The sequence below is a fragment of the Numida meleagris genome, chromosome 19 (assembly GCF_002078875.1).
Source record: "Numida meleagris isolate 19003 breed g44 Domestic line chromosome 19, NumMel1.0, whole genome shotgun sequence".
Taxonomy (NCBI): domain Eukaryota; kingdom Metazoa; phylum Chordata; class Aves; order Galliformes; family Numididae; genus Numida; species Numida meleagris.
In genome coordinates, this window is record NC_034427.1 from 4,024,324 (window position 1) to 4,050,384 (window position 26,061).

Here is a 26,061-nt window from a genome sequence, read left to right on the forward strand (position 1 = left end):
CGTTTCAGTGCAGCTCGATGGATTATGCAGACGCGTTGCTGCCACCGCCCAGTGAGACAGTGCCGACCCATCACACCTTGCCCGTGTGCAGGGCAGCAGCTGGGGGTCCAGCAGCAGGTGAGTGCCGTGCTCCCATGCAGGTGGTCGCTCCCAAACCCTGCTGAGCCCGGGCTGCCTCATGCTGCTTTGCTACAAAATGCCCAGCATCTGCTGTGCTGGCATCTCACCCGGGAAAGAGAGAAATAGTTCTGAATTAACCTGATGTTGCCTTCTGTTTAAGGAATTGTACTTTTAAAGAAATGCTGCCATTTTTTTTTTTGTTTTGAACATCAGTCTCGCTATTTGAAGAGAGAATAACTTCCTTGGCTTAGTCGCTCAGCTTTTCTTAAACTGAGCCTTAGTTATGAGATCAGGATGCTGTGGCTTAAGGGCCGGACAAGGGCAGAGCTGAGCTGGGGAATAAAGAATAGCATTTTCAGTGTAATCATGCTATTTACACAAACACTGCACCCTGCCTTCCTAAAGTTTGAAGTGTAAAAGGCTAGAGAGATGAGAGGGGCAGAAAAGCCAGGAAGAGAGCCTAAGAATGAGTACAGGTTATATGGACCTGAAGGGAAGGGAGCGTGTCGTGAGTGGGGTGTGGAGCCTGGGATCCATAAATAACGGTGCCGGGTTTATTCCCTCTGGGCCCCATTGCCAAAAAAGACTTTTCCTTGCCAACCAGAGGCAGATAAAGCATGGGTGGGACAAAGCATGTGCTGCTTTCCCAGGGCTTGTCACAGCGGCGGGGATGGGGCATGGCAGGGAAGGGTGGCTTCCAAAGGGGCCTTCTCAGGTGGACTGACTGTCACTTAAAGAGGCAGGGGATTTCCAGTAACTGTTTGTAGGCAAGAAGTAAGGTCTTATTGCCGTGTATCTGGGAGAGCAATAACAGCCTGGTCATGTGCTGGAAAGAAATGACTCATTTCATGTTGGATCTAAGTGAAACTAACGTTATTACTCATTTTTACGCAACTTAGTAAATTGTACTTATTAAAAAGGAGGGGGAGGGGTGGAGGAGGGACAATTACCTAAAGTTTAACCAACATGTACTAGAAAATTAATTTAGGAATACAGTTGACCTCAGCTTCCTTGCAATGAAAATCTGCTGACAAATCTTGTGATTCTGTTTCTCTTTTTAAAGCAGCCTTCAGGGTTGTTTGCAGTTCAGGCAATGGGACCAGCTACTGATTCCGATCCTGGCTGGCTCATTTTGCCATTGCTGTTGCAAAGGAGCACCGTGAGGTCAGATGGTTTCTGGGCTTTCTGCACTGCTTGTTGATACAGCATTTTAGCCCATCCCTGTTGCTGAGGACCACTGCTGAGCTTGTGCAGGGCTTGGTTGCTCAGAACACGGCAGTTGCTTGCTCTTCTGGTGATACCAGACTTGTGTGAGGTGTCCACAATCCGAGGTACATGTGATCCCTCACGACTCCTCGTTGATTTTCTGCTGACAGTATTCTGCTTACAGCACATAATCCAAAACCCATTCTCAACTACAAAACTTGGATTAATCCAGAAGAGCTAGGAAATGTTCAATTAGAATATCCAGGACAGCCTTATCACCCCTTTAATAAGCGTTATTTCTATTTACAGAGGTGAAACAAGATCATCTCTAAGAGCACCAGGTTCTGTTTTCCTCCAGTGTGTCTGTGTACAAGTCCCACGCACTGCTAAACTGATTAAGATCAGAGAGGGCTCTGTGTTCTCCACTGCCCCCTTTATTATTATTTTTTTTTTACCAGTGATTTCCATTCGTATCTGCTCAGTTCACAGAATAGAAAGCACATGGTACCTGTGGGAAGCTGGTCTGCCCCTTGTTCCCCTCCTCCTTTTTCTCTCCATCAAGTCTGTGGGGTGAGCTGGGAGCTGGCTCTGTCACTGGCACGTTGGATCCCACGGCAGCGCCTTTGCTTGGCAGGCAGCAGCTGTGGCATAGGGACACTGCGCTGGGAGGGATGCAAGTGTATCTGACGTGGGGTTTGGTGAGGGTTTGGCTCAGGATGGGACTCAGGATGCATTGTAAATGGGAATTTTTTTATTTTTTGTCTCTGTGTGTTTAAATGGCTCTTCTGGCCATTTCTTTTTGACAAAAGAAAGTAAAGGAACCTGGGGAAACAACAAAGCTAATGAAGGAATGGAGTGATTCTGGCTGGTGTAAGGGATGGACAGGCGCTTCTCTCGAACTGGGGAGGTCTGCTCCTTGCCCTTCCTTTGAGTGAGCTGTGAAAAGCACTGAAGCCTTTGGAAACAAGTGCTGAAAGCAAACCCCAGCAGAGCCCATGGACTCCTCCAACCCCCTCTGGGGTTTCAATAGACTTGTCTTGGTGAGTGTGCAAGACACACTAGTGTTAGAGGGCACCTGGAAACCTACCTGGTTTTCCCAGCTCTTCTGATTGAACTCCTGAAAGATCTTATTTCTCCCCAAAAACATAGCTAGACCTAGGTCCTCACACTCTCAGTGCTGAAGCAACACACTTGTGTTATCTGCAAGATGAACTGGAGATGTATTTTCTTCCAGTTCGCCCCAACCTTACCCCAGTTCTCAGAGGGCTGTGTGGTGTTGTGCTCTATTATTGCTCCGATGGTGATGGAAAGTTATTAGGTTTTGTATTCACCTTTTAGTTTGTTATTAAAAAAAAAAAAAAAAAAGGCTGAGATTTGCTAGGAAGCTAACTATGACATGTTTTCAAAGGCTTTGGTATGTAGCTTAGATCCCCAAAGCAGCTTTGGAGATCTGGGCAAAGCAGACTCAGAGCTCAACAAATTCACTGCTGCCTTATGAGGATCACGTCCATGAGTCAGCAAAATAAGATTTTCTCTCATCCAAAAATATTCCTCTTGGAGAAGTTCACAGCTTCCGCACATCTGGGCTGGCACGGGGATGGGGCGAGCTGCTGCCCTTGACTCTTGCAGAGGTGCAAAGGGATCACTGTCCCTTGTGGGTGCTTGGCTCAGCTCAGCACCAGGGCGCTGCAGTCTGCTCTGCACACCCGGGGCTGCATGGACCGTGCTGACCCATTGCTTGTACTCATGAACAGGAGCAGCCGTGGGATTCGCATCAGTGTGTGTTTGTACTCTGGTCATGGCCAGGTTTGTACTAACCCTTTGTTGGCAAACAAAGCATAATAAGATTTTTTTAAAATAAATGCTGTGGAGCAACTCCAGGCATCAGACTGACTTTGTCATCCTTTCCTTGGCACAGCAGCCTCACCTCCCCAGCAGAGTGACTCGGGATGTTCATCTTGCTGGCTAAGGCTTTCTCTCCCTCCCTCCCTGGCACCATACACCCTTTCTCTCCCTCCTAGCCTCTTCTCCCTGGCCTTTTTAGCAGTCCAGCTTGTTGAGAAACAGAACCGTCTATGGTGTCGGTCTTTGACATTTTCCGACCCATTTCTCTGAACTGTGCTTCTCTGATCGGAATCCCAAACAAGTTCCTCCACCTGCTAATGTGGTGTTAAGATGATCAGCACGCAAATCCCTGAGACCTCTCCTGCTTCACAGAAGTCAAAAGAGAATAGTTTTTGAAAACATTAACTTTCTGCCAAGTTGCAGGGGAGGAGCTCAATGGATCCGTGCTGTCCTTGAGGTTACTCCCGGCCTGAGGATAGCATCCGGGCTGCTGAGCCCTTCCAGCACCGCCTGCATCTGCCCCAGCTGGAAGGGATCGGGGAAAATTGTGTGAGTGGGAAACACGGGGCTGCCTCAGGTAGGAGGTTTGGCAGGAGCCGTTTGGCAGGGAAGCTGGTACGCAGCCTGTGATCATGGACAGCTCGAGCAGAGGACGTGCTGCCAGCAGCGTGCCGCCCCTGGGATTTATAGGGCTGTGTAACTGCAGACTGAGCCCATAATGATTTACACCAAAGCGTGAATAAGCTAGAAGCAAGAAAGAAAGCGGGCAAAATGCTGCCTAACCAGCAGCTGTGGCTCAGTAGGTGAAGTGGCATGAAGACTGCTAGCAGCAATAGGAGCAGTGAGAGGAGCTGATGGTGTCACTGACTGCAGTGCTGTCCCATGGCAGCCTTGCTTCTCCCTGTGTTGGCTCCAGGCGCCCAGGAGCTGGGATTTGCGCACGCCTAGGATCCTGACACTGGAAAATTCATTTATTTTTCAGTGTCCAAACCTAGAGAAAATGCCTGTATGTTCTTTAACATAAATTAGCCTGCAGGGAATCCACAAAGCACCAGCGAATTGTTCTGAGGGGCCAGGGCAGAGGGCTGCTCTCTCTCTGTTCATCTGTGCATCAGACTTGCAGAGGACTGTTGTTGAAAAAAACAAAACAAAAACAAGATTAAAATACTTAACAACAGTGAATGTTGACTATTTTTTGCCCATCTTTGTAAGTAAATGGTTTTCCTAGGTTCTTAGGCTCATGCTGGAGCAGGCAGTCCCCTTGAGTGATGTTAAGCAGGGGCTGGATTTCTGGGTTTTCTCCTTGCCAGCTGTTTTGTTGTGTGGCCAATTTATTCTGCTTTTATTTGATAGCTGGAAAAGGTTTTATATGTTGACATCTGAGTCTTTTTGCACTTTATATATATCTGTTCACTGATTACATTTCTGAGAACATCAGAAACACAGGGCTACCTGCCATCCCTGCGGGTGTGCAGAAGTCTGAGAAAGAGCTTCATTGACCATACAGATGGATGCTGTGGTTTTTTTTGTTGTGTGGTGGAGAGGAGCTGCCTACTCCTTCCAAAAGCTGGGTGTAGGAGTTCTGAGGTGGGCACCAGCCCTGTGGCTGTCTGTGTTTACATGTGGAGACCTCAGGTGTTACTGTGGGGCACTGTATACGATGGTCATAGTCCCAGACTAATTCCAGTCATGTTGGATGGAAATGTCTTATCTGTGATAGCACCATGTATGGGAATATCCCATTTTCTAAATTCATTCTTCTGGTTCTGGACATCTCTGATAGTGGCAGGGGTGCTCCACGTTGATGGGATAACAGCAATGGCAAATTTGATGTTAAATTGCTGTGCCTTACAGCTGAAAATGTTCCTTTTTCGACCAGCAGCTAGCGGCTGATGCCCAGTGGCTCCTGGCCTGAGCTGGTAGATGAGCTCAGGTGCCTACCATCACCACAGGGGTCATGCCTTCCCTGGGCTCCCTCTGTGCCCTGGTCTGTTAGCTGGACACCAAGCTGCAGCAGGGTGGTGGTACAGGGAGCCTGATCCAGATGTGGAGGGCACAGCTGCGTCTCTGCGTGCTGGGACTTGGGGAGGAGATGGGGGTGGATGGGAAGGAGCTGCACAAAGGCAGCATGGGGAGGAAGCTGGGCATACCTAGGGCTTTATGGTCTGGGTGTAAATGGGGACCTTCACTGGGGCAACCTGTGGGAATGAGGCAGCATGCAGCGGGGGAATGCAGCCAAGGAGACAGTGAGCTCATGTGCCTGTGTTACTCTCTTAAAGGCTATTTCTGTTAATGACAAATTCATTATAAAAAAAGAAGACAAATGGCAGAGACTTAACGTAGTTTAAGCTAGTCAATGGCAACAAAAATAGAGGGATTTATTTAAATTGAACTGCGTTTGAAAGTCTATTTTAATCTAGTTCCAGTGCTCCATTCATCATGTTGCTGTCTGGGCATCGTTTTCAGGGCTGCTGACCCCTGAGCACATAGATGTGTACACAGAGTTGGGAGTGCATTTCCCCAGCAGCCATGCAGGCATTCATGTGAAAACCTTCCTTAGGGGAAGGCAGAGAAGGGGACTGAGGAGCCTCACCAGTGGTGTTTGGAGTAATGCACGTGATCCCTTGTTGTACAGTGGGGCTGTGCCTGGCTGCCAAGTCCTGTCCCTTTGGTCCTAGTTCTGATTTTTGGAGGGTAGAGCAGGGGACTCAAAGGCAGAAATCTGGTTTCTATTTCAGGCTGTGCCACTGTGACATGTTTTTAAGAGGGATGGTGGATTATGTGTTTCCCACAACCAAAGGGAAATGTGCTCCAAAGGGAATACAAAAAGGCAGCCAAGGGAAAGAGGAAAGGGGTGATGTGATCTGATACCAGATGACCTCTCTTGCACAGGCATATCTCCCCTTCTCTTGGGTACCCTGAGAAACGCACCACTATCCACAGAACGGATATTCTCCAAGTATGCTCCCCCACACCCTTTTCCCCCTTCCTTTAGCCCTTGATGTGTTTAGAAATTCCCATTTGTTTGCCTCTCTGGTTTCCATAACCTCACTGACACCAGAGCGACGAGGGAAGCTTAGCGTTAGCAGTGAGCAGTGGAAGTTCAGCTCAGTCCAGCTGTGGGCAGCTCAGTACTCACTCTTCTTTGTTTTAGTTTTTCCACTACCATGTCCATTTCTGCAGAAGCAGCTGACACCTTAGTCACAAGATCGGAGTCACAGATCTACCAAAGCTCATAATACCTAGTTGTGTGTTTGTGTGTGCATTTTCTTTTTCAGGGTAAGTACATATTTTAACGATGGAATAACTGCTTGTCCAAGAATCAACAGTCCACAGGGAACCAACTAGACGAGCAGCCAGGACTTGTGCTGTTTCCTTGAGGTTTGGGGGATGAGTTGCTTGCCTGTCCTCTTACATAAAAGCACAGCAAACTGTCAGAATAAACACATTTTTAAATATATGACACCATCAGTCAGAGCTTAAGAGAAGCTCATTGGCTGGAAAAGAGATCAAGGCAACCGGGAATTTGGATGACCTGACTGAGGCGTTTAGACTCAAAGGTTCTTTTTCATTCACTGGATCTAGTTGTTTTTTTTTTTTCTTTTTTACTTTAGGTAGTCAGCCAGGAAAGAAATAAAATCTCCTTCCCCTTCTTCCAGGCAGTGAATCTGGAATCAGAATCCTATTGTATTATTTAATCGTTCTGTTATTTATTTATTTATTTATTTATTTATTTTTGCTTAGGACAGATTGCTACTGGCTTTGAATCCTTGCCTCAGAGCCTGCAGAGAAAGGAGCAAACCAAGGGGGGGCTCATGGCTCACCAAGTCACAAGCCTGTTGTTAATTTAGGCTAGCTCTTATCACTTGGAGTCGATGCCCCCTGGGTGTGAGGTTGGCTTTAACCAGCCCTGCCCGAGGAGGGAGCTCTGGGAGGAACTACACTGAGCAGAAGAACAGGCTGGTGTGTTGTGCTTTCATTACCTTTGGGTGAGCTGTGTGATATTGCTGTGGGCCACGTTGGGAGGAGGGGTCCTCATGGCTGCCCCTTTCCTATGAGGTGCCACCAGGTCCCCCCCAGGTCCAGTTCGTGCTCCTCCTGCCCTGCCCGATTTCCCTGTGATTGTAGGGCTGGGGGGAGGAGTAAGGTGGGACTGCTTGTTGTGTCATCTTTCTTTCCTATGTATCCTCAGAGCAGCAGGGCACTGCCTGTGCCATAAACACAAATGAGTTGTCTACAAAATTTCATTAAATTTGCAGGCGGTGATCATTAATCCAGAGCGAGGAGAGGAGATGGAAAGAGGCTGATGTCCAGCTGGGGTTGGCTAGACTAGTTCTTGGATTGTTTTCCCCACTGTGTGGTTATCCTTATCTGCATCTGGAAACTGAGTGTGTTGTATGTGTCTGTAAGAGCAAGCGGATGTGTGAAGTGTTCTGGCAAAGTCAGAAATCTCATTTTCCCTTCAATATAATGCAGCCTGATTAGATTGTTATTGACATGCTGAGAACCTGCTAGGGTTGTTACGTCTCTGTGGAAAAGCATCTGTCTCTTCCTCCCCTCCCTTCTGCCTGGAAGAAGTGCAGGGCTGGAAATGGGAAGGACCTTCCAGACTGCAGATTCCAGCTGCGAAATACATCTATTGGGAAAGCACAGTGCGCCCGCCAGCTGACCAGCAGCCTGACAATGTGAGTGGAACTGTAAGCCAATTAACAGCAGAAAGGAACAATTAGTAATTTTTTATCAAGAAAAAAAAAAAAAAAGGAGAAAAAAAAAAGCAACAACCCACAGTAAAAACCTCAAAACAAAAGTGCTGTAGTTTGCTGGATGTTTTTCATCCCGTAGATCACAGCTGATGAGATTTACCGGCAGTGTTTGGGTTTACCAGCTCGGAATAGTGAGGGCTGGATTCTTCCCTGTCTGTCTTGATTCCAACACGTCAGAAAGGTGCAGGTTCAGATGATCTTTTATCAGGGTAAAGTGTACAGATAAGATACACGCTGATCCACAGGATACTGTACAGTATCACACGAATGTACCTGGGGCACTCGCTCTCAGTGCAGTATCTGCAGGCTTGCAGTGGGGATCTTTTCCTGATTAATTTGGGTATTTTACCAGGTTGTCATGGCTTAAGCTCCAAGAGCAGTACTGACAACACAGTCAATACTGGTTCGATGTTGCTGCATGGCATTGCGCTGTGGCTTCTCAAAAGCAAGAGAGGGTACGGGCACACAACGTTCTCTCTCCCAAAGATGGCTCTTGCCACCTCTGCACCGTGAGGTGGTCAGATCATGGCAGTTCCCTTGTTCAAGACTTGCCTTTGCAGAATGCAGGGAGGGTCAGTCAAAATATCTGGGAAGTTGCTGTCTTTGATCAAAAGTGACCCAACTTCAAAAGAGCTCTCCAAAGGGTGGTTTGTCTCCAAGAGTGATTTTGGCTTCAATAAAATTGCATGCTTTGGTAAAATGATGTTTCTTCTCTCCAAGCTTATTTCTGTTCATCATAACTGTCTTGCTGTGATGCCTCCTATTCATTTGGTGGATCCAGTTATTGTGCATCTTGTTCTGACTGAGTGCTTTTCAGGGTAACCCAGCCTTTAGATCGTGCACTATTGGTGCTGTAGCAAACGTTTCCCTGTGCTCGTAGGAGCTGTGTTCCTGGCGAGGTAAGCTAGGAGAGATGAGTGAACAGTAACTACATGCAAAAGAGAGAAGAGTTGAAATAGATGGCAAGGAGCTAATCAAATAAACAAAGGTCCTTTTAAAACTTTTTTTTTTAAATAATCTCAATCTTATAGTGATTGCAATGGCCAATCCTTGATGCTCGTTTTCTGATTAGAGCTGGGTTGTAGTGGCCATGATGAGTTACCACAACAGTCTGTTACTGGCACTGTTAACTAGTGTCCCTCATTACAGTAAATTACAGGGAGCAGGGAGGGGAATCTTTTCAAGGTGTTCCGCAGCATGTAATTATTTAAATTTATTTAAAAGGATGAATGTATTTTAATTTATCAGAATGTCCTTGTCCTAAAAATGTAGTTTCTTGTTCGTTCGTTTGTGTTTTTTTTTTTTCTTTCTATAAATGCATTCTTTGAGGAGAATGAATTTACTATGCAAAGATTTCTTTGAAAGTGACATTCCATGCCATTGGTATTATACAGAGAACCTTTAAGAAGAGCTGTTTGTCTGTGCAGGTATCTCTGTGGCCCTGTGTTGCTCTGCGTACCAGGTGGCATTTAGCTACAAAAGCAGCCTGCATCTTTCTGCCCCCTGGGTCTGTATACAAGAGATGAATTTCCTGTATGTTAAAGTACAAAAACATCAGGACTTGGTCGTTTTCACCAGTCCTAGCTTGCAAATCTATGAATAAGGCCAATTAGGTGTGGGTGGAGAAGGAGCTCGAGAAGAGAAGGATATTTGAAGGAAATACCCCTTTGGTAATTTCAGTAGAAAGGCCTTGTGCTGAGCTTGTGCTGTCTTTCATTCTGCAAATCCAGTTAGAAATTCAAGGGCGTGTTTCTGTGTTTACTGTATGGGATGAATTTTTCTTGTGGACGCAGACCTATAAGGTGACAGATCTGTCTGGTGATGGGGAAAACCAGTTTGCATCATCAACAGTTGAAACAACGTAAAAAGCAAAAGAAACAACACATTCAAAAAAAGTACAAACCAGGCATCTGAAAGGCTTTTCTCAGGATGACAGCTTTTGTCTTGGGATTCCTGTAGACCTTTTCGGTACTATGGAACTTCCCTTCCATGACCACGGGTCCCAAGAATTGCAGAGAGGAACAAAGCAAGGATCTGTTTTGCTTGCAGGAGAAGAGCCTTGAGGGAGAGCACTGGGGTCAGTTCAGTCCCTGTGCTTTGGGCTATCATCAGCAACGTGGTTAAACCGGAAAGTTCCCAGATTGCCTCTAAGATTGTGGTGTAGACAACAGAAGGTGCCAAATAATTCCTCGCACTCTTGAAAGGAAGTGTTGTTTAAAAAAAAAAAAAAAGGCTACCACTGTGAGTCTGGAATCACATTTGTGAACTGTTTAGGAAAGAAAGTGTGATACAAGATCATCTAGTTCCTTTTTTTGTTTTTTTTTTTTTAAGTCTGTCCTGACTTCGTTTTGTGTCGAGTGCAGGTTTTCTCCTAGCATAAGGCAAATGCCATGTTACGTGTGCTTCGTGCTGACGTATACCAGTCCTGCCATATGTTCCATGGGAAACAGCACATTAAGTTACTCCTCCTTGTAACTTGCTTTAAAATCAAGTACAAACTGTGTATCAGTCACCATAAATAAATAGAGAAACCTCTGAGATTGGAACCATCTGTGAACTTAAGGGGGGAAAAAAAATCCCATAGAATCCTACATCTGCCTATGCCCCTTGGCTTTCATGTGTTTTTATTTAGGGTTACAGCTGCCCAGAAATGCAGCCTGGTGCCACGCTGGGTATTGATTTACTCGATCTGTTGGCTGTGAGATTTGAGTTTTAAACATCCTTGTAGCACTTTGCTGATTCCCACCACATTAATCTGTGATTACACTGCAATGGTCAAAGACCCAGTGCTCCCAGTGTGAGGATGAGGAAAGTAATAAGGGAGATGGTTACTGTGCACCCCAGTGTACAGATTACTGTTATATAATGCTAAAATACCTATTGGTAAGGCTGGTGCACCAGTCTGAAGTATGGCAACTTGGTATGTATGTGCTCACAGCTATGCTTGGAACTTCTCTGAGATCTCACTGTTAGGATTTCAGAGCCATTCGTTTCATGAGTAGCACTCGCCTGGCCCCATTGCACCTGCTTACAGCTCATTGCTCAGTGCCTGCTTGAGGGTCCCAAGCCATGGCTTGCTCAAATCTGGACTCGCCATCCAGCCTATGTCTATCTTCACCTTGGCCCAACCCATATATGTGCACCTGCAGTGTGGTAAGTGCCTGCCCTGCCCTAAAATTGCAGATAGGACCATTGTTTGTTGCATGTTGGAACTTAAAAGGGACAGATATGGAAAGACAGAGGTAGATAACGGAAATTACCCATTAACAGTAGGGATGTGCTGCTGCGGTGTCTTGCGTTGCTGTTTTCCAGTCTGTCAGGCTTGTGTAAGGAAGCAGAAAGCTTGCCATTGTGTGGAGGGGTGATGACTTGGTACGCTTCAACAACCACTTAGACCCTTAAAATATGAAATGTTGCAAATGCTCTGTCTGCAGATGTCACAAAGCGACGGACTGGCAGGGCTCTTCTGAAGGCGCCGGATGGAGCCAAGACAAAGGTGGTCTGAGATCTTCATTGTAAGCCTTCTGATTCAGAACCATCCATGATTGATGTTGACACGTAATGTGTGGAGGAAATAGGTCTGAGGGGAATGCCGTAACTCTCTTATGACAGTGCTGTTCAGCTATTGGCATTGAGTTTGTGTGGTTAAGACTTAGTCTTCCTGCATTAGCTGAAGGAGAAATGCAAGGAGAGCCTCTGATGTTGTTCTGCTACAAGGAATGCACTAAAAATGGTATGAGTTGTTGATTCTTCCTCTTGTTTGACATCAAAATGACACAAAGTAAAAACATGACATCTTGCACTCTGTTGATGGTAGGAGAAGCAGAATTGTACCTCTGCTTTGCGTTTTATTGGATGTGGGACCAATTGCAAAGTTGTCTGAGTGGCTTTTATTTTAGTTCATTTTATATAATGGAAAATAGTGAGAAGTAGTAAAATCTGTACAAGACAGTTTGCTGTTACAGAAACAAGCAAGAAAAATCAGAAAGTCTTAGTAGTGGTAGATACTTGGGCAATACCTAGAAAATAAGTCATTAGAGCATCTTACTCTTGTGAACTTGTGCCTCAGAAATGCTTGTATTCTTGAATGCTTCTGTGTCTGTTAAAAGAAATGATGTGGACATATGATTTGAGCCTGGGGACTTAAAGAATGTAAGCATGAACATGAAATTAGACATGTTTATGTTTTGCTGAGTAAGGGTGTCCTAGTCAGGTATTTAAATTTTAAATGCTTTGAGACCTTCACTCATAAAGTAAGCAAATTTCAACCTAGACAGCAGTGGAAGGTATAAATATTAAGCTCAAAACAATCTGTTACCGGAGTTACTCTTCGCACCACTTTGATGGGCAGAGCATCTTTGAAACCCTTTTGCAGTGGCTAAGAGCTTATACATTAGCTTTCATGAGAGACATTACAGACGTCTGTGAATATTGTATAAACACAAGCCGGTTTGAAACAGTTTATAAACTTAAATATTTTATAAGAAAATACTGAATGCTTAACTGGCCTTGTATTTTTTATGCAGCAATAAAAACACCATTTCTATCAAAAGATGCTGGAAAACCTGACTAATAATGTGACGCTTTGTTATAAGATAGGAGAAAACTTCACTGTTGTAGAATTAATAAGATGTGTAATCTGCACAGTAATTTCTACGATACATGTGGAAACAGCTAACTTTGGCTGTATTTGCTTTTGCATAAAGATGCATGTAATTTGCAAGGCCCTTCTCTGATGTATCTTTGTGTCTGTGGCTAAAAAGATTAGCAACACTTGAGACTGTTACAGTGCTTTCAGTGGTGTCCAACTGAACCTTTCATGGAAAATGAAAGCACCATGTGTGCACCCGATTTGACAGATACATGGCGTTTCTTGCCTTTGCCAAATGACTTTCCTGCAAGGAAGCATCAAGTTTTATACCTAAAACTGTTCTCCCAGAATGTGTGCAGCAATTTCAAGGAGACCCAATGTGTGCTTTGAGAAAGCTACAATGAGTTGCTTTAATCCAAAACTCCTGGGTGGACTCCAGGAGGAATACCTCCTCCAAAGACTGAAGTACAAAAGGCCTTTGGCTGTGTTCCCAAAGGCATTTCATTCCGATTTTCACACGATATGGACACTTAGAGGTAGCACATCAAAGGGCGTGCAGGCTGTAATGCATCAGACCTCAAAGGCTCATCTCTATAGTGGAGTTAACTGAGAAATCACCCACCCTGAGTGCTTGGGTTTGGATAATGCTGGGCAGGGAGCAAACTCTGCTCCAGGAAGGGGAGAATTTTTTTTGCCTTCTACTATGGAGGGCTCTTGGCATAAGAAATTTAAGGGCCTTCTGTGTTCTGCAGCTTTCCAGGACACTCTGCAGTGGGGCTCTGCAGGAGAAAGAGTTGGTGCATCTGAAGGGGAGCTGCACTCCTGCAGTGCAAGGAGAAAATCCTTCATCTGTGAATGAGAGAGATTTAGGATGTAGCCCGTGGTCTACATGTTTGTCTTAGCATCTCGACTGAGAATGCAACATCTGTATCACCTCCAAGCAGAGCAATCAGGCATGGACAGAGCAGGTAGGCTTCTGAAGGAATCTAAGTGCAGGTGTGCTAAGTGGCTGTGTTTTTTTCAAAAACATCAGGCTTAGGTAGCAGAGAAATGGACTTTGAAAAATTACAGCTTGAAGGACTGGTTAGGAGGAAGAAGGGTTTCAACTAAGCCTTTTTGAAGTGGTACAGTATTGTAGTGTCATAGTTTAAGATTTTTGTGTCTCTGATGCTGAATATTTTCCTTGTTCTACTGATCTTACTGATTGGTTTCATTATTTTTACTGCTTTTATTGCCAAAATATATTTATAAAGTTTGATCTTTAATACTAGCAGTCACTTGGCTTTCAGTGGAAATTCAACTTCTAGTTGTGCAGGCATTTCAAAAGTTGCTTCCTTTTTATACTAGAAGAGTTGTCCATGAGTGCTGTTCCATCAAAGGCAGCAGTGTCCCCAAGAAAAATCTTTCACCAGCAAGTGCTATGAGCCTAATTAGGAAGGCACAGTGGAAGAAATGTTTGGCCCTCTTTAATTGCAGTTCTCCATGACTGGTAAACCTGAAAGGACTGTAGATAAGATCTCACTCTTATCCTTTTTTTTCCTCCAGAACACAGTAACCCATCTCTAGTGCAATTATTTTTGCAAGCTGACTGCATATTTTTCCACTCCAAAATCTGCATAGTGCTTGGTCACCTGGAACAGAGGGGTGAACATCATCTGAGATTTCCAGTTGGAATAATTCAGGACTCCACCTTTATTCACTGGGTGTATAAGGCCATCCCTAAATGACCAGCCTGCACTAGGTGTGAAAGAATTCTCTTGTATCCCAACTGGAAACCACAACATTAACTGCAAAGATCCAGAGTTACCGGAAATCTGTACCTCTTAATTCTTCCAGGAATCGTGGAACTGGCTCTGTTTAATGGAAGATCATGTGTGTGGAAGGGGAAATTCTTTTCAGATCTGCACAGACATCAGGTCAAAAGTTTATACCGGCCAAAAATATTAGTGTAGTTGACTAGAGGAGGCTGAAAAATGGTGGCCAAGAAAATGCATATGCTGGAATAAATGATAAGGTTGTGGTGGCCACATCTCATACAAGTATATGATAGGACTGATTCCTTGGAGGTCTACAGTTATTACCACTTTACACTTGCATAAACAATGTGGAATAGTTGTTCAGCATTTGTGCCATCTACAGAGCAAACTCCAGTGCCAGCCTGAACAGAGCAACTTTTTTCATGTCTGTTCTCTTTCCCATAGCTTGATCAGGAGTGTGGCTACCTTAAAGCACAGAACTGTCAGAAAATCTATCAACAGGGTTGTCCCTGTGGCCTTAAGTGTTCTGCAAACAGTTCATTTCTATAATCGTATTTCTTTGTTTCTATTTTGAATAATTCAGGAGGCTATCCATTCTCCTTATTCAGTATGTCAGGCCACTTGCAAGTCATGAGGCTGCAAAAGGGTGAGCAAGAGTTCTTTTTCAGTGAGCTCTATCCTCCCCCTTACCCCCCCAATTTTTTTATTTTTATTTTTAACAAGGTTTATTATTTGATGAGTTGGAAGCTGAGACACCAAAACAGTAAATGACTTGGCCAAGGTCATACAGGAAATCTGGGATGGAGAAGCAAACATATGATTGCTTCTGATTTCTGAGCCAGCACTCAAACCACTGGACATCCTTCTTAATTTCCAGTCTCTTCTGGCATTGCTACCAATGTTCTGGGCCAATTTTTCAACCACATTGTACCTCTTTTTCCCCACTTTTATAAATAAAGCTAACCTTGCAAGGTAACGTACCAAAGCAATCTATAAATACGTAGTAATTTCCTTAGCCAGTTTCACATCTCCTTCAGTTCACAACTTGTCCACCAGCAAATTTATTCCTTGCTTGAAGCATTGTACTGAATCATTCCTATTCAAAACTGTGTGTTAGCACTCCTCTAAGCCTCAGACTGAACATCTTTGATCCACCCATTGCAAGATTAGATGGATGACAGAACCTGAACTCTAGATCCAAAAACATCCATGTTTTGGAGGTATATTCAATGCCTGAGCCCGGATTTGGCTCTAAACATGGTTACTTTGATCTGGCTTCAGATCTGAATGCTATGTCCTGTCCCATCTCAGTTTCTGGGACCAGATCTTGTGTTCCTATCTCTGTGAGAGCTCTTAGCCTTGATTAGTACCTCAATGTGCGTGCTGTGGGAAAGGACACCTACTGATCCCCTCAGACTTCATGCAGATGGCTTGCACAGGCAGTGGGTTTCTTTCATGGCTGTTTGTTTGTTATGCACCTGGAGGCCTACAGGATTTAGCGTTTTGACAGGAGTGTCTGAGAAACCCCAGCGCTCTGTGTTCTCGTGTTGTGTGTTCTCGTGTTGTGTGTTCTCGTGTTGTGTGTTCTCGTGTTGTGTGTCCTCTCTGTTGCCCATGTTCCCTGCAGGATGTGCAACTGCTTCCCACTTCCTCGAAATCAAATCACCACCGCTCCTCCCCATTTCTTCCCTGTCTCCACACGATGAGAACATTGCATGGTTTTCCCCTTTGGATGGGAAAGCCAGGGCAAACGTGGTCCTGTGGTCTTTTGCACTAACAGCACTTCAGCGGCAATTCACTCTTTCCAGGGAATTATTCTAGATTTATTCACCACAAAGCATCCAACCATAACAACTCAGTAATTTTAAGGCCTAAGGAAAAAATGTAACAAGATGTTCAAAATTTTTGGTTTGGGATAATTGGGAGTTGTTTATATCCTTGTGCTGCTGATTATGTTGTCGTATACCACCATTACTAGTGTCCTCAGGAACAGGATTATCTTTGCTTGGAAACAAAGCCACTGCTTTAACCACTTAAATGCTGGCTGACAAATGGGAGGAAAAAAATTGCTGTTAGTGAATTTAAAGGCTGCGCAAAAAACATAGTGACAAGGATGGAATACACAGCTGGATAGAGGAATAAATAAAATGTATACTCATTGTAGGTTTTAGGAGAAAAACATCAGGCATGGCTATTTTGGCTATTTTTGTTTAGATCATATAGGGCAATGAGTCTGCCCAGCACAGCAGAATACAGCTCTTGCTCTCTCTGGGTTTGAAAATAACTTTCAGTGCATTCAGATTGTACCATCCCCTTAAAGCCTGGGTTTTATACCCTCCTATTGCGTCTGTGTGAAGATGGAATTCACACAGCTGGCCCACTGTTTTTCCCCATCACGGGGAAGAGCAGCCAAGGGTACCCGTGAAGTCCTTTGGATGCTTACTTGGATGGAAATGCGTCATGTAAGGTACAGGGCTTGACAGTGCTGTTCTTCTGCGGGGTCCATGTAGCAGCTGGGACAGGCATCTCCTGCTACTCCACTGGAAAGGATTGCACCAAACAGGCTGAACTGAATGCTCATTCCACTACTTTGACAATTTAGAATAAGTTAAAACCAGAATAAATTACATAAAACCTTTTTAATATATTAAAGCTTTCCTATATTTAAAAATATATGTATTAAAAAAGGCATGTCAGTGATATGAATAATATGTTCCCATGTCCTGTAGCAACATCCAGCACCTCTGAGGTTTTTAGCAGTGATTTCTCTCTGATTTTGTGGCAGTTGGGATGTGTAAGGCAGCACACTAGATGCACTTTGTCAAGAGAAATGTTGTCTGCATCCACAACTTTCATAACATCTAATTTAAAGTGCATCTTGAGTTTTTGGGAAAAAAATTTCTCAGCAACTGTAGAGAGGAAAATGAGCCATTTCTTTAGCTTGAACCTGCGTGAATTAGTGGTGAAGTGTTGATCTCTAAGCATGCAGTTTCTGAACCATAAAAGCTGTTTATTTCGCCCTATAAAAGAACATTTGAACTTATATGGCTATTCAAGCTTGAAAGCTATCATAGAAATGGGTGGGGAGAAGAGAAGAGGCTTAAATCAGTAATCCAAGCTTGTAATACAATCTTCATCTGGTGCATAGCTTGCATAGAAATCCCCTTCAATGTGGGTTTTCTCTGCTTGTAGCAGTCCCAGCATACAGGAAATGTACAGTATGTATTTCCAACATTTTCCATAATTGTAGTAAAGCTTATAAAGCAACCCATTGCTTGTGCACTCCTGGTGATCTGCAATACTCTTAAGTATGCATTTAAAGAAAGAAAAAAAAATCTAACAAGAGCTGGCAGAAGCAAGCATCTGCGGCAGCTCCCCAAAGTTGGGGGGAGGTTTTTATTAACGTGCTCTGACTGCAGGAATAGCAACAGCTTTGAAACCTGGATGGCAAACGTACCTGCTTCTGTGGTTTTTGTTGTTTGTTTCTTTTTAAATATCTGAATTTGAGGTGGTTTTGTTTGTTACTTTTCCCCTGCAGATTAAAAGCACTGGGAGTGAAGTCAAGCTCGGGAAGAACCTCCTTGGGTGGGCAGAACAAAGTCATAGTGCCCATGGGAGGGCAGTGCCATGTGATGAGGAGCTGTGCCAGAACTGGAGAAGGCCTGGGTCCTGCTGCATCTTGAAGGAAGCAGAGATGATGGGCTTGTGTGGCTTCAAGCATAAGGTGGGTGTTTGTCCTTCATCCCTGGATGGAGCACAGGGAAGGAAGGCTTTTTGCACGTGCTGTTTCCCCTGCCCGTACACACGCACGACCATATGCAGGCAGCAGCCTTGCTACGGCAGTCACCTTCAGTGAAAGGCAGCAGAGGTTTTGATTCCCTTTCTGCAAAATTGATAGAAATTTGTCAGTGCTTTGAGAGGCTGTGCTTCGCTTGAGCCCTTGCTATCCCTGAACTCGCAGTACCTTGCTAAAAATAGTTCAAAGCGTAACCATGAGTTCCCTGAACTGTGATCCTACCAGTTCTGCATTATTCGACTCACCATTCCTTTGAAAGTATTCATCCTTTCCCTCGTAAAACTTAAATCAGCTTGCTCCCTGGTCCAAGAGTTGACATCATAATGATGTTACATCCTATGTAATGGTGTGAGACCTGGAAAAGCATTCATGGCAAAACCACTCGGTGAATCGAATTTGCAGTGCCTCAGCCCTTGCTCGGAGCCTAACCTCCCTCCCAGCCCAGGTTCACTTGTGCATTTAGAGCCGGTGAAGTCCCTTGGAAGTAGCCCCTGTAATACAGCAGCATGCTGCTGAGGAGCTATCAAAGCTCTTCTTCACATCCCCGTTTTTCTTTCTGTGACCTCATTTCTTTTAAAATGCTTGTGAGAGCAAAAGTGACTGTTTTACCAAATTAAGCTAGTTGTCTTGCCAGGAACAGTGGCTAGGATCTTGTTGACAGATTTGGAAAAAGATTATTCTCTCAATATATTTTGAATGAATTTTTAAGGATGTCTGCTATATACTGTTTCCAAGCTCAGTCTGCGTTTAACTGTTTAATATTACACAGTGACAGGGACAGATTAGCACCTTTCATTTGCCTATGAAAATTAACACATCCTAAGACGACATTTCATGAGCTACAGATCTCCTGTTTAGAAACAAATGTAGCTACGCTGAGTTAAAAAATCTTGGCCTGAGTAAGGACAATGAGTTTTGTTATTGATTCCAGAGGCCTTAGAATTTCACCGTTGTTCCTTATGTGCGTTTAGAGTTACCTTTTCTCTCATTTGTCTTTTATATGGTGATTTTTTATTTCTGATGGAATGGTCTCCTCATAGCCCGCTCTGAACCCCACGTCTCATCTCTTTGCTCCAGGGCTTCCTCAGGGCCATGAAAGGCTTTTTTTTCTCATCCTTTCATGCATAACGTGGCCTCTGGGTTTGTTCGTTCTTCCGTCTTCCTCTGAAGCATCAGGAATTGGCCTCAGCTGGAAATGGGCTGTTGGATGGGGTACACAGATGCTTCTGGTGGTAACGAGAAACTTCTCGGGCTCCTGCCTGGTGTGTATTGCCCCCAGTCACACTGGCAGGGATCATTAGAATTTGCTTTTTGTTATGCTTCTGTCTAGTAAAGGACAGGGCACTGGTGTGGTATTCATGGCTTTTGGTCTTCTGTGCTAGAAGTCTGAAGCTTGCTATAACGCAGCGGAGGTTCCTGGATGCCTCGTGGTGAAGCGGGTGCTGGAGTTGAACTTGTGACTTTAGCTCCGTGATCGCTGTGATGGCCTGTGCACCGTGGTCCAGCCGGTGTCTCTAGCTGCATGTTGCGATGATGTTAGCTGTGGTGCTGTACAGGGCCAGTATAGCTGGGATATGAAATGAGTCTTTTGGCCGTTTGTGCTCACTGAAGCTGCTGTGCAGCAGAGGAGCATGAGGAGCAGTGTTCTCTCGCCCAGTTTTGGTCGATGTGCGTACATCAGGTTAACAGAAGGGAGGATAAGAATCCAAGACAATGTGCCTGTGTACTGCAGTTTTCTGTCTGAGAATATTAAGGCCAGGTTCTCATTTTATGCTAAGCCCACTTGCAATATTCTGGCAACATAAAGATGCCTTAACAAGAATGTAAATTAAAGCCTCCTTATACTTTTAATAGTGTTTGTAGTTTCACTTGGCTGCAGTACAGGAATGACACATGTCTATACAAACTGCATTTGCCATCCATTTGAGATGGCTGCTGATACTCTTCATGCCCCCTAACTAGCAAAACCACCGGTCTGCTACAGTCCCAGCTTCCATCCTCCTTAAAATGTGCTTTTTACGTGAAACATCTAGACCAGAATTTAAGATAAAAGTAATTTTTTCTCCCTTTCTCCACTGTATATGACCTTATATTTGCCCACATAAACATTCACTGAGTGCCCAGTTCCAAAATGCCCGGCTAGACTCTTCTTACCATGTAGGTTGCTTCAGCTGGAAAGTCTTCCATCTCAGTATGTGTTGTACAATGCAGGACACCCTTTTCTTTTCCTCATTAAGAAAATCTCTTGGGAGAAAGCCTATGTTATGAGCTCCTGGAGCAAGATTTTATATTAAACCATCCCAGCTTTTACATTTTAAGGTCCATTTTCATTTCTGACTATTAAAGTAACATGTACCAATGGGAAGTATTACCCTGGCTAATCTTACAGGGGTGCAGTGAGAAGGAAGAAGATTGAAAATCCCAGCAATGAGGGACTTGATAGAGAAGCCACATGTGAACTATATAGACTTCTGAAAAAATGTCAATATCAGCATGCACTTAATATATTTCAGAGAAAACGCTGCTTTTGTACTGTCTGAAAGCATTTATAAACATTTTATTAGTTTCATGGTTGTATTCTGACTGTAAGTTACCACATGTCTAACAGTGCAGGGCTCAGAAGAGCTATAAAAAAAGCCTTCAGAAGAATCCAAAAATGGGTTTTTGTTGTTCAGACTTTTGGTTTTATTTTGTTTTTTAAGATAAATGTATAGTAAGTGATGACTTCAAAGTGCATGGCCTTGAGATTGCCATAGAAAATATGTAATGCTGTTATCCCCTGCGGAAATCTAAAGCTCTCCAGGGTTTAGGCTTCCCATTCCTTCCTTTTCAAGGTCATGAGAACTTAGTCTAAAACCTGTTTGTGGTCTAGGACTGACTATTAGCTTGTCAGAGTCTCCATCCTTATCAATTTTAAAGGGAGAAAATTAAACATGGAGAGAATAGAAGGAGTAAAAATGTATCTAGCACACCAAAATGGCAATGTTTGGAGCTGCTAGGGAGGCTGGGAGCTTAAAATAACTTACGTAGGGGAGAAAGCTTAAAGATCTCAGTGCAGGTGAAATGGCCATATGAAATGAAGATATTAGGAGATTTTGTTTTCTAAAAGGACTCTCAGAAACTAGATGAATAGCATCTCCACGTGTAACAGAATGTTGCGGCATCCCGCAAACCTTCAGAGAGCATAATATGTGGTGCAAGAGAATTTCTGCAGAACTATGTAGAGGAAATATACAGAGGATATCTCCTCTCTCCCATGAAGTGTCCGCTGTATTCTTCCTACAGGTGGTGCACATCTTCACTGCAGTGCTTCTGCTTCCCAGTCTCATCTGAAAGTCCGTCGTTCTGCATTTCCTGATTCATTATTCTTCCTGTGGTGGTAGGTGACTCTGGAGGAATTTTCTGAGTGACTGATAAGATCGAGTTACGGTTTTTGGGAACCGCTTGCATGAAGCATTCTGTGGGACCATTAGAATTGAATCTGTCCAATTCTGCCACTGAAGCTCAGCTGTCACAGGCAGTTTACTTATCACACTGCATCTCTATGTTCCAAAGGATAAAATATTCCCAAACCAAACAAACTCATAACTTGAGAAGAAAGAAGTCCCCCTCGAAGCGTCCCTCGCCCTCTGTGTGCTGGAGGGGAGTTGTGGCTCCACAAGGGCCTTCGTCCTCTCAGGTCGAGGCCTTTCCTGTTAGTCCATTGCTTGTTGTGGTCTGGCAGTGCCCGGGCTGCTAAGTGCGAAGCTGATGACAGGGGAGATGATAGAGTGTCTGAAGCTGTACGTGGCTGCGGGTCACTGCCTCAAAATGTGAAAACAAAATGGGTCCGAGCGTTAATGACTTTCAGGTGTGCACGCCAGGGCCTGTCAGGGCAGTCAAGGAATTAGTGCTTGGCACAAGGAGCAGACCTCTTGGCTGCCAAGTTAAACATAAGTGGGGCCTTGTGTAAATAAACAAGGGCAAAGTGAGCTTTAACTTGCGATGGATTGTATATCAATCTTGTACACATGCATGGAACCCATTGCGTGCACGCACACGCGCACCCCTTCCTAGGGCAGCAGGGAAGGACTGAGTATGACCAAGAGGAAGGGGTGAGGTGGGTGCCCCAGCACCATTTGTCATTTCCAAGCGAAGGGAACAAGGCCCTGCCTTGCTGGAGGCTGCTAAATGTGTTGCAGCGTGGTTCTTCTCTTTGTTTCCTTCCATGCAGGTAGCCAAGTGCCTACTGGCTGGGAATTACCTCAGTTTTTAACTTGAAAATATCCTCTGTGGTCTCTCAGGGATTCCCTTCTCGGCCCACCACCTCTCCTTTTATATTAGCAGCCCTCTCAGGTGCACACAGAGATTAAATGTCTGCTTTGGCCTGGATTATGTTTTCCAGGCCGATATATTATGCCACCTCCACACTCCCCTCCCTGCCCCATCTGGCTTCCATCCTGCCCCCATAAAGATTATTAATATAGCCTGTTTGCAAGCGATTTATTAGCAGGGGCCAAAGTGGTGCCATTTCCCATTTCAGCAGAGCACCGAAAATAATCCTGAGGAGTGTGCCCAGCTATAAAATTGTACTTATGCTGTCATATTTGCAGTTTCAAGCATGCACCACTTGATAGTCTCAAAAGTGCTGTTTAATTGGGTTTTATGGATTCTAATTAATTATGCCATGTAAAAAAAAATTACTTGTCCCATTACAGCTCTCTGTGGTTTACTCTGAAGAGCAATGTAATTTAGAGATGAATTGTCCCTCTCTATCCCCCTGAACCCCATTTCCCAGTGAGTTTTGGGAAGGTTTAATTCTCTTTAAACACAAGATAGAGGAGCAGAGAAAGCTAAGTTTCGTTCAGGGGACGCAACTTTTTTCCCAATAACTATAAGCAGCTTGAAATGTGACTTGAAATGGTTCCTTCTGCTGAGTCAGGCTGGAGAAATTATGAATAATCTCACAGCTTTCCAACACTCAGAGCTGTGGTGGCTGTGATTTTGCAAAGACTTGCACATGTTTGCAGCTTCATGTGCTGCAGATAATTTCCTCCAGTTACACTGAGGTGACAGTAAATGAAGCTGAGCATGCGTGCACTTTTTTTCTGGATCGAAATCTAGTTTGAAACGTGAAGAGAAATTGTTTGAGCTACCTCTCCCTTTACAACACTGTGTGAAAACAGCATGTTAAAGCATCAGAGGCTTGATGGCATTTTGATGGGACTAGAAGCCCAAGAAAGATCTCAAGTTGACTTTCTATTGTATCTTGCAGAATCACAATGTCTGGATTATTCAAACAAATTCTGAGGCAGTCTTCTGACTTTTAAATGCTTCCTGGAATGACTTTGTGAAAAATGAGCAGCCAAGCAGGTACACTCATGGTTGTTTAAAATATACTCTTATGATTCATCCATCACTGTAATAAATTGGGTCTCATGAAGCAAAGCATGAAATATAGTAGAGCTGAAGTAGAAAAAACATTATATCTTACGGTCCATGACTTTATCTGGAAATCAAGGAGTCAGGGTATTAATTAATGGGAAAAGGCAAAGCAAAGAAGCCTCTTTAATCTGCCTTATATAGACAAAATCAACTTATTTCAGAAATGTCACGTTGCACTTCAAATAATATAAAGCTTTTTGTATGACAGAAACCTCCAAAACAACACTGCCCAGCACTAGGGGGGAACTTGGTGAAACGTCCCAGGTTACTGGTATTACTCCTAGCCCCAAAGGGATACGATTCTGAATGAGACTGCATAGATGAGTGTTCCCTGGATCAAAAAGTTCATTAGTCATGCTTCACTGATTTGCTTATTTTATGAAATAAATAACCGGCATGTCAGTTGCTGGAAACTTGGACCATCCTGGGTGTGCAGATGAGTCTGCTTCATGCTCTGGAGCAGGAGCAGTAAGAGCTGCCAAAAAAAAAAAGCTACCACAGTCACACATATTACTCATCAATCTGAAAAGTACCAAGATTAATGCTAAGGACTGTGTTTTTATAAAGTAATCCTCTACTGCAGTAAAAATTAATTAAAATAAATTTTATGATGTGTATCTAGCTAGTTAGGTTAATGATTACTGAAATCTGCAAAGTTTTTGTGGGATAGATTAGCAAAACAGAGTCCAAATCTGAGTAAATCTGAGTTATCTCCATGCAGTGTTTGGGTAGGCCCAAACACACCTGAATATGTTGGTGTTTGTATGGTGTTTATGTTTGCTTTTCCTTTGCTTTTACTGCCTCAGAAAGCCATTTGTGGAGAGGAAGCAATGTGAAATCTGCTGTTCTCGTGCGATTTTCATCTTCCAGAGATGTAAATAAGTGGGATCTGCTCTTTTCATGCTATTCTGTCCCCATAAATTACTCCTGGAGGCATTAAAAGGGCCTGTGAAAAACAAAGCAATAAATATCCAGAGCACAAATACAAATGTTGCAAACTGCTCGCACTGCCGTGGCAGCAGCTCTGGTATTAATTTGAGTACAGCTGATGAGAGCCCTCGGTGCCAGTGGGGGCCTCGCTTTGCCCTGCTGTACCCAATGCTGAAACCCTCACCGGAGGTTTTGGGGCCACCTGGGAGCTGACAGAGTTACTCTGGTTATTCGGGAGGGGCAGGGGCATGAGGAAAAGAGAGATGAAGGAAGGTTGTCTGTCTGCACAGGGATGGTGGATCTGGTCCACCTGTGTGCTGTCACTCTGGGCAGCGAGCGAGGGCTTGGGCAACGGGACGGCTCTGCCAGTGCCTTTCCCCTGACACATCCCAGACCACAAGCACAGCCCCTACATCTGAGGGAGAGAAGCAGCAGGGGCAGGCGTGAGTCATGGGCCTCATGACAGGGGAATTCCTCGCTGGTTGCTGGCAGCGGCGTCGGGGCTGAGCGGTTTTCGCTGCCCAACTGTTATGGAAAGAGCCGCTCTCAGCTGAATGCTTAATTCCAGTTTCTCATCTCCCTTCAAAATAGAAGATCCCGATGTATGGATTTTTGACCAAACGGTTCTCTTCTCATTCTCTCAGTAAACGAAGAGAATCCCAGGTTCACAGCAAGCCTCAGAGTAACCTTCCAAGGCATGTGCATCAAGTTGGCGCTGCACTCTGCTCATCCCCTGGGTAAGGAAACACAAAAGAACAAACTATCAACCAGCAAAACAGCCCAACTTCCCAGCTTTCCATCACAGATTATGCCCCCTGAGCCCAAACCCTGGTCTCACCTCCTGAAAGCTCTCTGGGTCTGCCCACAAGTGCAGTTCCCTGTGCTCAGAGCAGCACAGCTCTGCACGCTGCAGTCGCTGCATCGAGGCTGCCCACTTGGAACTGGTGCTTCCTGTGGTGCAGATTTGTCTTGGTTCCTCGGGAAAGAAAAGGGGTTTGGGTCTTTTTTCACAAGAGTATGAAGTATGGCAGGAGAACAGGGCTCCCCTCCTTGCTCTGCTGTGCCTGAGAGGAAGGCAGTAAAAGTGTCTGGGGGAAAAAAGGATACTTCTGCTGAAGGCTGCTTTGGTGTCACTGCATTGAACATAACCCACAGCACGAGTTTACTCAATTTGTTATTATGTATTTTATATTCCGCTGCAGTGGTATTTTAGAAATGGCCGAGATGTAGCTGTACCTATAACTAACGTTGCTTGAAACTTTCCAGGCTTCTTTGCTTCCTTGTAACTGTCAAACTGTAAAGTCACGCTGAAATTTCCCATGTTGGTATCAGCTCTGGTTGATTTATTTACAAGAACTTAAACCCAACATCAGTAAAATTTCAAGGAAAATTTGAAAGTTGGAGGCGTGGGATGAATAGGTGTTCTCCCAGTTCAGAACAGAATGAAATAATGAAACAAATGAATTTCCCGCTCACTGGAAATTCAGAGTGCTGCCTCTACGTATTGCTTCAGCACTGAAATTTACAAAGTTGCTGTGGGCCTGACTGAGCTAAGCACTTCTATCCCTGAAAAGGAAAGACATGGGCAAAATGCTGAACTGAAACCTGTAGGCAGGTTGTGATCAACTC

At 44.3% G+C, this 26,061-nt stretch overlaps 1 long non-coding RNA gene across 14 annotated transcripts in view; it reads left to right on the forward strand.

Annotated features, from left to right (window-relative positions):
* The window catches only part of LOC110408423, a 317,152-nt gene that overhangs the window by 272,703 nt on the left and 18,388 nt on the right, over window positions 1–26,061 (forward strand). For 13 of the 14 annotated variants that reach the window (XR_002444331.1, XR_002444334.1, XR_002444336.1 and 10 more), the window contains 4 exons: window positions 17,821–18,006; window positions 21,364–21,457; window positions 23,333–23,430; window positions 25,077–25,169. This is a non-coding gene — a long non-coding RNA (uncharacterized LOC110408423). The remainder of the gene's footprint in view (window positions 1–17,820; window positions 18,007–21,363; window positions 21,458–23,332; window positions 23,431–25,076; window positions 25,170–26,061) is intronic. The other variant, XR_002444332.1, reaches the window with a different exon arrangement.